The following is a 12,385-nucleotide window of genomic DNA, read 5'->3' on the forward strand; positions in this document are numbered from 1 at the left end:
CGTGCATCAACAAAGTAGTGCCAAGCGTGCGCCTGTGTCATAAGTAATGGGCCGGCTGGCTTGACCGTTAAAGGGTGCTGTAACCCCCAAAGTACACTCCAGTCCAAAACAAAAATAAAATTATTTTCTGTGTTTGTGAATTGTGTGCGCAGTAGCCTCACGTGCATCAACAAATTAGTGCCAAGCGTGCGCCTGTGTCATAAGTAAAGGGCCGGCAGGCTTGAACGTTAAAGGGTGCTGTAACCCCCAAAGTACACTCCAGTCCAAACCAAAAAAAATATTATTTTCTGTGTTTGTGAATTGTGTGCGCAGTAGCCGCATGTGCATCAACAAAGTAGTGCCAAGCGTGCGCCTCTGTCATAAGTAATGGGCCGCAGGCTTGACCATTAAAGGGTGCTGTAACCCCCAAAGTACACTCCAGTCCAAACCAAAAAAAATATTATTTTCTGTGTTTGTGAATTGTGTGCGCAGTAGCCGCACGTGCATCATACAAAGTAGTGCCAAGCGTGCGCCTGTGTCATAAGTAAAGGGCTGGCTGGCTTGACCGTTAAAGGGTGCTGTAACCCCCAAAGTACACTCCAGTCCAAACCAAAAAAACAATTATTTTCTGTGTTTGTGAATTGTGTGCGCAGTAGCCGCACGAGCATCAACAAAGTAGTGCCAAGCGTGCGCCTGTGTCATAAGTAAAGGGCCGGCTGGCTTGACCGTTAAAGGGTGCTGTAACCCCCAAAGTACACTCCAGTCCAAACCAAAAAAAAAATTATTTTCTGTGTTTGTGAATTGTGTGCGCAGTAGCCGCACATGCATCAACAAAGTAGTGCCAAGCATGCGCCTGTGTCATAAGTAAAGGGCCGGCTGGCTTGACCATTAAAGGGTGCTGTAACCCCCAAAGTACATTCCAGTCCAAACCAAAAAAAAAAATATTTTCTGTGTTTGTAAATTGTGTGCGCAGTAGCCGCACGTGCATCAACAAAGTAGTGCCAAGCGTGCGCCTGTGTCATAAGTAAAGGGCCGGCTGGCTTGACCATTAAAGGGTGCTGTAACCCCCAAAGTATACTCCAGTCCAAACCAAAAAAAAAATAATTTTCTGAGTTTGTGAATTGTGTGCGCAGTAGCCGCACGTGCATCAACAAAGTAGTGCCAAGCATGCGCCTGTGTCATAAGTAAAGGGTCAGCTGGCTTGACCGTTAAAGGGTGCTGTAACCCCCAAAGTACACTCCAAACCAAAAAAATATATATTTTCTATGTTTATGAATTGTGTGCGCAAGTAGCCGCACGTGCATCAACAAAGTAGTGCCAAGCGTGCGCCTGTGTCATAAGTAATGGGCCGGCTGGCTTGAACGTTAAAGGGTGCTGTAACCGCCAAAGTACACTCCAGTCCAACCAAAAAAAAATATATTTTCTGTGTTTGTGAATTGTGTGCGCAGTAGCCGCACGTGCATCAACAAAGTAGTGCCAAGCGTGCGCCTGTGTCACAAGTAAAGGGCCGGCTGGCTTGACCGTTAAAGGGTGCTGTAACCCCCAAAGTACACTCCAGTCCAAACCAAAAAAATAATATTTTCTGTGTTTGTAAATTGTGTGCGCAGTAGCCCGCACGTGCATCAACAAAGTAGTGCCAAGCGTGCGCCTGTGTCATAAGTAATGGGCCGGCTGGCTTGACCATTAAAGGGTGCTGTAACCCCCAAAGTATACTCCAGTCCAAACCAAAAAAAAAATAATTTTCTGTGTTTGTGAATTGTGTGTGCAGTAGCCGCACGTGCATCAACAAAGTAGTGCCAAGCGTGCGCCTGTGTCATAAGTAAAGGGTCAGCTGGCTTGACCATTAAAGGGTGCTGTAACCCCCAATGTACACTCCAAACCAAAAAAATATATATTTTCTATGTTTATGAATTGTGTGCGCAGTAGCCGCACGTGCATCAACAAAGTAGTGCCAAGCGTGCGCCTGTGTCATAAGTAAAGGGTCGGCTGGCTTGACCATTAAAGGGTGCTGTAACCCCCAAAGTACACTCCAATCCAAAAAAATATATATTTTCTATGTTTATGAATTGTGTGCGCAGTAGCCGCACGTGCATCAACAAAGTAGTGCCAAGCGTGCGCCTGTGTCATAAATAAAGGGCCGGCTGGATTGACCATCAAAGGGTTGCTGTAACCCCAAAGTACACTCCAGTCCAAAACCAAAAAAAAATGTATTTTCTGTGTTTGTGAATTGTGTGCGCAGTAGCCGCACTTGCATCAACAAAGTAGTGCCAAGTGTGCGCCTGTGTCATAAGTAAAGGGCCGGCAGGCTTGATCGTTAAAGGGTGCTGTAACCCCCAAAGTACACTCCAGTCCAAACCAAAAAAAAATTTATTTTCTGTGTTTGTATTGTGTGTGCGCTGTAGCCGCACGTGCATCAACAAAGTAGTGCCAAGCGTGCGCCTGTGTCATAAGTAAAGGGCCGGCTGGCTTGACCGTTAAAGGGTGCTGTAACCCCCAAAGTACACTCCAGAGTCCAAACCAAAAAAACAATTATTTTCTGTGTTTGTGAATTGTGTGCGCAGTAGCCGCACGTGCATCAACAAAGTTGTGCCAAGCGTGTGCCTGTGTCATAAGTAAAGGGCCGGCTGGCTTGACCGTTAAAGGGTGCTGTAACCCCCAAAGTCTCCAGTCCAAACCAAAAAAAAAATATTTTCTGTGTTTGTGAATTGTGTGCGCAGTAGCCGCACGTGCATCAACAAAGTAGTGCCAAGCGTGCGCCTGTGTCATAAGTAAAGGGCCGGCTGGCTTGACCGTTAAAGGGTGCTGTAACCCCCAAAGTACTCTCCAGTCCAAACCAAAAAAAAATTATTTTCTGTGTTTGTGAATTGTGTGCGCAGTAGCCGCACGTGCATCAACAAAGTAGTGCCAAGCGTGCGCCTGTGTCATAAGTAAAGGGCCGGCTGGCTTGACCGTTAAAGGGTGCTGTAACCCCCAAAGTACACTCCAGTCCAAACCAAAAAAAAATATTTTTTCTGTGTTTGTGAATTGTGTGCGCAGTAGCCGCACGTGCATCAACAAAGTAGTGCCAAGCGTGCGCCTGTGTCATAAGTAAAGGGTCGGCTGGCTTGACCGTTAAAGGGTGCTGTAACCCCCAAAGTACACTCCAAACCAAAAAAAAATATATTTTCTATGTTTATGAATTGTGTGCGCAGTAGCCGCACGTGCATCAACAAAGTAGTGCCAAGCGTGCGCCTGTGTCATAAGTAATGGGCCGGCTGGCTTGACCGTTAAAGGGTGCTGTAACCCCCAAAGTACACTCCAGTCCAAAACAAAAAAAAAAATTATTTTCTGTGTTTGTGAATTGTGTGCGCAGTAGCCGCACGTGCATCAACAAATTAGTGCCAAGCGTGCGCCTGTGTCATAAGTAAAGGGCCGGCAGGCTTGAACGTTAAAGGGTGCTGTAACCCCCAAAGTACACTCCAGTCCAAACCAAAAAAAAAATTATTTTCTGTGTTTGTGAATTGTGTGCGCAGTAGCCGCACGTGCATCATCAAAGTAGTGCCAAGCGTGCGCCTCTGTCATAAGTAATGGGCCGGCAGGCTTGACCATTAAAGGGTGCTGTAACCCCCAAAGTACACTCCAGTCCAAACCAAAAAAAAATATTATTTTCTGTGTTTGTGAATTGTGTGCGCAGTAGCCGCACATGCATCAACAAAGTAGTGCCAAGCATGCGCCTGTGTCATAAGTAAAGGGCCGGCTGGCTTGACCATTAAAGGGTGCTGTAACCCGCAAAGTACATTCCAGTCCAAACCAAAAAAAAAAATATTTTCTGTGTTTGTAAATTGTGTGCGCAGTAGCCGCACGTGCATCAACAAAGTAGTGCCAAGCGTGCGCCTGTGTCATAAGTAAAGGGCCGGCTGGCTTGACCATTAAAGGGTGCTGTAACCCCCAAAGTATACTCCAGTCCAAACCAAAAAAAAAATAATTTTCTGAGTTTGTGAATTGTGTGCGCAGTAGCCGCACGTGCATCAACAAAGTAGTGCCAAGCATGCGCCTGTGTCATAAGTAAAGGGTCAGCTGGCTTGACCATTAAAGGGTGCTGTAACCCCCAAAGTACACTCCAAACCAAAAAAAAATATATTTTCTATGTTTATGAATTGTGTGCGCAGTAGCCGCACGTGCATCAACAAAGTAGTGCCAAGCGTGCGCCTGTGTCATAAGTAATGGGCCGGCTGGCTTGAACGTTAAAGGGTGCTGTAACCGCCAAAGTACACTCCAGTCCAAACCAAAAAAAAAAATATTTTCTGTGTTTGTGAATTGTGTGCGCAGTAGCCGCACGTGCATCAACAAAGTAGTGCCAAGCGTGCGCCTGTGTCACAAGTAAAGGGCCGGCTGGCTTGACCGTTAAAGGGTGCTGTAACCCCCAAAGTACACTCCAGTCCAAACCAAAAAAAATAATATTTTCTGTGTTTGTAAATTGTGTGCGCAGTAGCTGCACATGCATCAACAAAGTAGTGCCAAGCGTGCGCCTGTGTCATAAGTAATGGGCCGGCTGGCTTGACCATTAAAGGGTGCTGTAACCCCCAAAGTATACTCCAGTCCAAACCAAAAAAAAAATAATTTTCTGTGTTTGTGAATTGTGTGCGCAGTAGCCGCACGTGCATCAACAATGTAGTGCCAAGCGTGCGCCTGTGTCACAAGTAAAGGGCCGGCTGGCTTGACCGTTAAAGGGTGCTGTAACCCCCAAAGTACACTCCAGTCCAAACCAAAAAAAATAATATTTTCTGTGTTTGTAAATTGTGTGCGCAGTAGCTGCACGTGCATCAACAAAGTAGTGCCAAGCGTGCGCCTGTGTCATAAGTAATGGGCCGGCAGGCTTGAACGTTAAAGGGTGCTGTAACCCCCAAAGTACACTCCAGTCCAAACCAAAAAAAAAATTATTTTCTGTGTTTGTGAATTGTGTGCGCAGTAGCCGCACGTGCATCAACAAAGTAGTGCCAAGCGTGCGCCTCTGTCATAAGTAATGGGCCGGCAGGCTTGACCATTAAAGGGTGCTGTAACCCCCAAAGTACACTCCAGTCCAAACCAAAAAAAATATTATTTTCTGTGTTTGTGAATTGTGTGCGCAGTAGCCGCACATGCATCAACAAAGTAGTGCCAAGCATGCGCCTGTGTCATAAGTAAAGGGCCGGCTGGCTTGACCATTAAAGGGTGCTGTAACCCCCAAAGTACATTCCAGTCCAAACCAAAAAAAAAAATATTTTCTGTGTTTGTAAATTGTGTGCGCAGTAGCCGCACGTGCATCAACAAAGTAGTGCCAAGCGTGCGCCTGTGTCATAAGTAATGGGCCGGCTGGCTTGACCATTAAAGGGTGCTGTAACCCCCAAAGTATACTCCAGTCCAAACCAAAAAAAAAAAATTTTCTGAGTTTGTGAATTGTGTGCGCAGTAGCCGCACGTGCATCAACAAAGTAGTGCCAAGCATGCGCCTGTGTCATAAGTAAAGGGTCAGCTGGCTTGACCATTAAAGGGTGCTGTAACCCCCAAAGTACACTCCAAACCAAAAAAAAATATATTTTCTATGTTTATGAATTGTGTGCGCAGTAGCCGCACGTGCATCAACAAAGTAGTGCCAAGCGTGCGCCTGTGTCATAAGTAATGGGCCGGCTGGCTTGAAAGTTAAAGGGTGCTGTAACCGCCAAAGTACACTCCAGTCCAAACCAAAAAAAAAATATTTTCTGTGTTTGTGAATTGTGTGCGCAGTAGCCGCACATGCATCAACAAAGTAGTGCCAAGCGTGCGCCTGTGTCACAAGTAAAGGGCCGGCTGGCTTGACCGTTAAAGGGTGCTGTAACCCCCAAAGTACACTCCAGTCCAAACCAAAAAAAATAATATTTTCTGTGTTTGTAAATTGTGTGCGCAGTAGCTGCACGTGCATCAACAAAGTAGTGCCAAGCGTGCGCCTGTGTCATAAGTAATGGGCCGGCTGGCTTGACCATTAAAGGGTGCTGTAACCCCCAAAGTGTACTCCAGTCCAAACCAAAAAAAAATAATTTACTGTGTTTGTGAATTGTGTGCGCAGTAGCCGCACGTGCATCAACAAAGTAGTGCCAAGCGTGCGCCTGTGTCATAAGTAAAGGGTCAGCTGGCTTGACCATTAAAGGGTGCTGTAACCCCCAATGTACACTCCAAACCAAAAAAATATATATTTTCTATGTTTATGAATTGTGTGCGCAGTAGCCGCACGTGCATCAACAAAGTAGTGCCAAGCGTGCGCCTGTGTCATAAGTAAAGGGTCGGCTGGCTTGACCGTTAAAGGGTGCTGTAACCCCCAAAGTACACTCCAATCCAAAAAAATATATATTTTCTATGTTTATGAATTGTGTGCGCAGTAGCCGCACGTGCATCAACAAAGTAGTGCCAAGCGTGCGCCTGTGTCATAAGTAATGGGCCGGCTGGCTTGACCGTTAAAGGGTGCTGTAACCCCCAAAGTACACTCCAGTCCAAACCAAAAAAAAAATAATTTTCTGTGTTTGTGAATTGTGTGCGCAGTAGCCGCACATGCATCAACAAAGTAGTGCCAAGCGTGCGCCTGTGTCATAAATAAAGGGCCGGCTGGATTGACCATTAAAGGGTGCTGTAACCCCCAAAGTACACTCCAGTCCAAACCAAAAAAAAATTTATTTTCTGTGTTTGTGAATTGTGTGCGCAGTAGCAGCACGTGCATCAACAAAGTAGTGCCAAGTGTGCGCCTGTGTCATAAGTAAAGGGCCGGCAGCTTGATCGTTAAAGGGTGCTGTAACCCCCAAAGTACACTCCAGTCCAAACCAAAAAAAAAATTATTTTCTGTGTTTGTGAATTGTGTGTGCGCTGTAGCAGCACGTGCATCAACAAAGTAGTGCCAAGCGTGCGCCTGTGTCATAAGTAATGGCCGGCTGGCTTGACCGTTAAAGGGTGCTGTAACCCCCAAAGTACACTCCATTCCAAAACAAAAAAAATAATTATTTTCTGTGTTTGTGAATTGTGTGCGCAGTAGCCGCACGTGCATCATCAAATTAGAGCCAAGCGTGCGCCTGTGTCATAAGTAAAGGGCCGGCAGGCTTCAACGTTAAAGGGTGCTGTAACCCCCAAAGTACACTCCAGTCCAAACCAAAAAAAATATTATTTTCTGTGTTTGTGAATTGTGTGCGCAGTAGCCGCACGTGCATCAACAAAGTAGTGCCAAGCGTGCGCCTCTGTCATAAGTAATGGGCCGCAGGCTTGACCATTAAAGGGTGCTGTAACCCCCAAAGTACACTCCAGTCCAAACCAAAAAAAAATATTATTTTCTGTGTTTGTGAATTGTGTGCGCAGTAGCCGCACGTGCATCAACAAAGTAGTGCCAAGCGTGCGCCTGTGTCATAAGTAAAGGGCCAGCTGGCTTGACCGTTAAAGGGTGCTGTAACCCCAAAGTACACTCCAGTCCAAACCAAAAAAAAAATTATTTTCTGTGTTTGTGAATTGTGTGCGCAGTAGCCGCATGTGCATCAACAAAGTAGTGCCAAGCGTGCGCCTGTGTCATAAGTAAAGGGCTGGCTGGCTTGACCGTTAAAGGGTGCTGTAACCCCCAAAGTACACTCCAGTCCAAACCAAAAAAAAAATTATTTTCTGTGTTTGTGAATTGTGTGCGCAGTAGCCGCACATGCATCAACAAAGTAGTGCCAAGCATGCACTTGTGTCATAAGTAAAGGGCCGGCTGGCTTGACCATTAAAGGGTGCTGTAACCCCCAAAGTACATTCCAGTCCAAACCAAAAAAAAAAATATTTTCTGTGTTTGTAAATTGTGTGCGCAGTAGCCGCACGTGCATCAACAAAGTAGTGCCAAGCGTGCGCCTGTGTCATAAGTAAAGGGTCAGCTGGCTTGACCGTTAAAGTGTGCTGTAACCCCCAAAGTACACTCCAAACCAAAAAAATATATATTTTCTATGTTTATGAATTGTGTGCGCAGTAGCCGCACGTGCATCAACAAAGTAGTGCCAAGCGTGCGCCTTTGTCATAAGTAATGGGCCGGCTGGCTTGAACGTTAAAGGGTGCTGTAACCGCCAAAGTACACTCCAGTCCATACCAAAAAAAAAAATATTTTCTGTGTTTGTGAATTGTGTGCGCAGTAGCAGCACGTGCATCAACAAAGTAGTGCCAAGCGTGCGCCTGTGTCACAAGTAAAGGGCCGGCTGGCTTGACCATTAAAGGGTGCTGTAACCCCCAAAGTACACTCCAGTCCAAACCAAAAAAAATAATATTTTCTGTGTTTGTAAATTGTGTGCGCAGTAGCCGCACGTGCATCAACAAAGTAGTGCCAAGCGTGCACCTGTGTCATAAGTAATGGGCCGGCTGGCTTGACCATTAAAGGGTGCTGTAACCCCCAAAGTATACTCCAGTCCAAACCAAAAAAAAAATAATTTTCTGTGTTTGTGAATTGTGTGCGCAGTAGCCGCACGTGCATCAACAAAGTAGTGCCAAGCGTGCGCCTGTGTCATAAGTAAAGGGTCAGCTGGCTTGACCATTAAAGGGTGCTGTAATCCCCAATGTACACTCCAAACCAAAAAAATATATATTTTCTATGTTTATGAATTGTGTGCGCAGTAGCCGCACGTGCATCAACAAAGTAGTGCCAAGCGTGCGCCTGTGTCATAAGTAAAGGGTCGGCTGGCTTGACCGTTAAAGGGTGCTGTAACCCCCAAAGTACACTCCAAACCAAAAAAATATATACTTTCTATGTTTATGAATTGTGTGCGCAGTAGCCGCACGTGCATCAACAAAGTAGTGCCAAGCGTGCGCCTGTGTCATAAGTAATGGGCCGGCTGGCTTGACCGTTAAAGGGTGCTGTAACCCCCAAAGTACACTCCAGTCCAAACCAAAAAAAAATTTATTTTCTGTGTTTGTGAATTGTGTGCGCAGTAGCAGCACGTGCATCAACAAAGTAGTGCCAAGTGTGCGCCTGTGTCATAAGTAAAGGGCCGGCAGGCTTGATCGTTAAAGGGTGCTGTAACCCCCAAAGTACACTCCAGTCCAAACCAAAAAAAAAATTATTTTCTGTGTTTGTGAATTGTGTGTGCGCTGTAGCCGCACGTGCATCAACAAAGTAGTGCCAAGCGTGCGCCTGTGTCATAAGTAAAGGGCCGGCTGGCTTGACCGTTAAAGGGTGCTGTAACCCCCAAAGTACACTCCAGTCCAAACCAAAAAAACAATTATTTTCTGTGTTTGTGAATTGTGTGCGCAGTAGCAGCACGTGCATCAACAAAGTAGTGCCAAGCGTGCGCCTGTGTCATAAGTAAAGGGCCAGCTGGCTTGACCATTAAAGGGTGCTGTAACCCCCAAAGTACACTCCAGTCCAAACCAAAAAAAAAATTATTTTCTGTGTTTGTGAATTGTGTGCGCAGTAGCAGCACGTGCATCAACAAAGTAGTGCCAAGCGTGTGCCTGTGTCATAAGTAAAGGGCCAGCTGGCTTGACCGTTAAAGGGTGCTGTAACCCCCAAAGTACACTCCAGTCCAAACCAAAAAAAAAATAATTTTCTGTGTTTGTGAATTGTGTGCGCAGTAGCCGCACGTGCATCAACAAAGTAGTGCCAAGCGTGCGCCTGTTTCATAAGTAAAGGGCTGGCTGGCTTGACCGTTAAAGGGTGCTGTAACCCCCAAAGTACACTCCAGTCCAAACCCCCAAAAAAATAATTTTCTGTGTTTGTGAATTGTGTGCGCAGTAGCCGCACGTGCATCAACAAAGTAGTGCCAAACGTGCGCCTGTGTCATAAGTAAAGGGCGGCTGGCTTGACCGTTAAAGGGTGCTGTAACCCCCAAAGTACACTCCAGTCCAAACCAAAAAAAAAATTATTTTCTGTGTTTGTGAATTGTGTGCGCAGTAGCCGCACGTGCATCAACAAAGTAGTGCCAAGCGTGCGCCTGTGTCATAAGTAAAGGGCCGGCTGGCTTGACCGTTAAAGGGTGCTGTAACCCCCAAAGTACACTCCAGTCCAAACCAAAAAAAAAATTATTTTCTGTGTTTGTGAATTGTGTGCGCAGTAGCCGCACGTGCATCAACAAAGTAGTGCCAAGCGTGCGCCTGTGTCATAAGTAAAGGGCCGGCTGGCTTGACCGTTAAAGGGTGCTGTAACCCCCAAAGTACACTCCAGTCCAAACCAAAAAAAAAATAATTTTCTGTGTTTGTGAATTGTGTGCACAGTAGCCGCACGTGCATCAACAAAGTAGTGCCAAGCGTGCGCCTGTGTCATAAGTAAAGGGTCAGCTGTCTTGACCGTTAAAGGGTGCTGTAACCCCCAAAGTACACTCCAAACCAAAAAAATATATATTTTCTATGTTTATGAATTGTGTGCGCAGTAGCCGCACGTGCATCAACAAAGTAGTGCCAAGCGTGCGCCTGTGTCATAAGTAATGGGCCGGCTGGCTTGACCGTTAAAGGGCCTGTAACCCCCAAAGTACACTCCAGTCCAAACCAAAAAAAATATTATTTTCTGTGTTTGTGAATTGTGTGCGCAGTAGCCGCACGTGCATCAACAAAGTAGTGCCAAGCGTGCGCCTGTGTCATAAGTAAAGAGCCAGCTGGCTTGACTGTTAAAGGGTGCTGTAACCCCCAAAGTACACTCCAGTCCAAACCGAAAAAAAAATTATTTTCTGTGTTTGTGAATTGTGTGCGCAGTAGCCGCACGTGCATCAACAAAGTAGTGCCAAGCATGCGCCTGTGTCATAAGTAAACGGCCGGCTGGCTTGACCGTTAAAGGGTGCTGTAACCCCCAAAGTACACTCCAGTCCAAACCAAAAATAAAATTATTTTCTGTGTTTGTGAATTGTGTGTGCGCTGTAGCCGCACGTGCATCAACAAAGTAGTGCCAAGCGTGCGCCTGTGTCATAAGTAAAGGGCTGGCTGGCTTGACCGTTAAAGGGTGCTGTAACCCCAAAAGTATACTCCAGTCCAAACCAAAAAAAATATATTTTCTGTGTTTGTGAATTGTGTGTGCGCTGTAGCCGCACGTGCATCAACAAAGTAGTGCCAAGCGTGCGCCTGTGTCATAAGTAAAGGGCCGGCTGGCTTGACCGTTAAAGGGTGCTGTAACCCCCAAAGTATACTCCAGTCCAAACCAAAAAAAAAAATATTTTCTGTGTTTGTGAATTGTGTGCGCAGTAGCCGCACGTGCATCAACAAAGTAGTGCCAAGCGTGCACCTGTGTCATAAGTAAAGGGCCAGCTGGCTTGACCGTTAAAGGGTGTTGTAACCCCCAAAGTACACTCCAGTCCAAACCAAAAAAAATATATTTTCTGTGTTTGTGAATTGTGTGTGCGCTGTAGCCGCACGTGCATCAACAAAGTAGTGCCAAGCGTGCGCCTGTGTCATAAGTAAAGGGCCGGCTGGCTTGACCGTTAAAGGGTGCTGTAACCCCCAAAGTATACTCCAGTCCAAACCAAAAAAACAATTATTTTCTGTGTTTGTGAATTGTGTGCGCAGTAGCCGCACGTGCATCAACAAAGTAGTGCCAAGCGTGCACCTGTGTCATAAGTAAAGGGCCAGCTGGCTTGACCATTAAAGGGTGTTGTAACCCCCAAAGTACACTCCAGTCCAAACCAAAAAAAAAATTATTTTCTGTGTTTGTGAATTGTGTGCGCAGTAGCCGCACGTGCATCAACAAAGTAGTGCCAAGCGTGCGCCTGTGTCATAAGTAAAGGGCCGGTTGGCTTGACCGTTAAAGGGTGCTGTAACCCCCAAAGTACACTCCAGTCCAAACCAAAAAAAAAAAATATTTTCTGTGTTTGTGAATTGTGTGCGCAGTAGCCGCACATGCATCAACAAAGTAGTGCCAAGCGTGCGCCTGTGTCATAAGTAAAGGGCCGGCTGGCTTGACCATTAAAGGGTGCTGTAACCCCCAAAGTACACTCCAGTCCAATCCAAAAAAAAAAATATTTTCTGTGTTTGTAAATTGTGTGCGCAGTAGCCGCACGTGCATCAACAAAGTAGTGCCAAGCGTGCGCCTGTGTCATAAGTAAAGGGCCAGCTGGCTTGACCATTAAAGGGTGCTGTAACCCCCAAAGTATACTCCAGTCCAAACCAAAAAAAAAATAATTTTCTGTGTTTGTGAATTGTGTGCGCAGTAGCCGCACGTGCATCAACAAAGTAGTGCCAAGCGTGCGCCTGTGTCATAAGTAAAGGGTCAGCTGGCTTGACCGTTAAAGGGTGCTGTAACCCCCAAAGTACACTCCAAACCAAAAAAATATATATTTTCTATGTTTATGAATTGTGTGCGCAGTAGCCGCACGTGCATCAACAAAGTAGTGCCAAGCGTGCGCCTGTGTCATAAGTAATGGGCCGGCTGGCTTGAACGTTAAAGGGTGCTGTAACCGCCAAAGTACACTCCAGTCCAAACCAAAAAAAAAAATATTTTC

Source organism: Taudactylus pleione, unplaced genomic scaffold, assembly GCF_031769625.1.
Source record: "Taudactylus pleione unplaced genomic scaffold, aTauple2 ptg000136l, whole genome shotgun sequence".
NCBI classification, from domain to species: domain Eukaryota; kingdom Metazoa; phylum Chordata; class Amphibia; order Anura; family Myobatrachidae; genus Taudactylus; species Taudactylus pleione.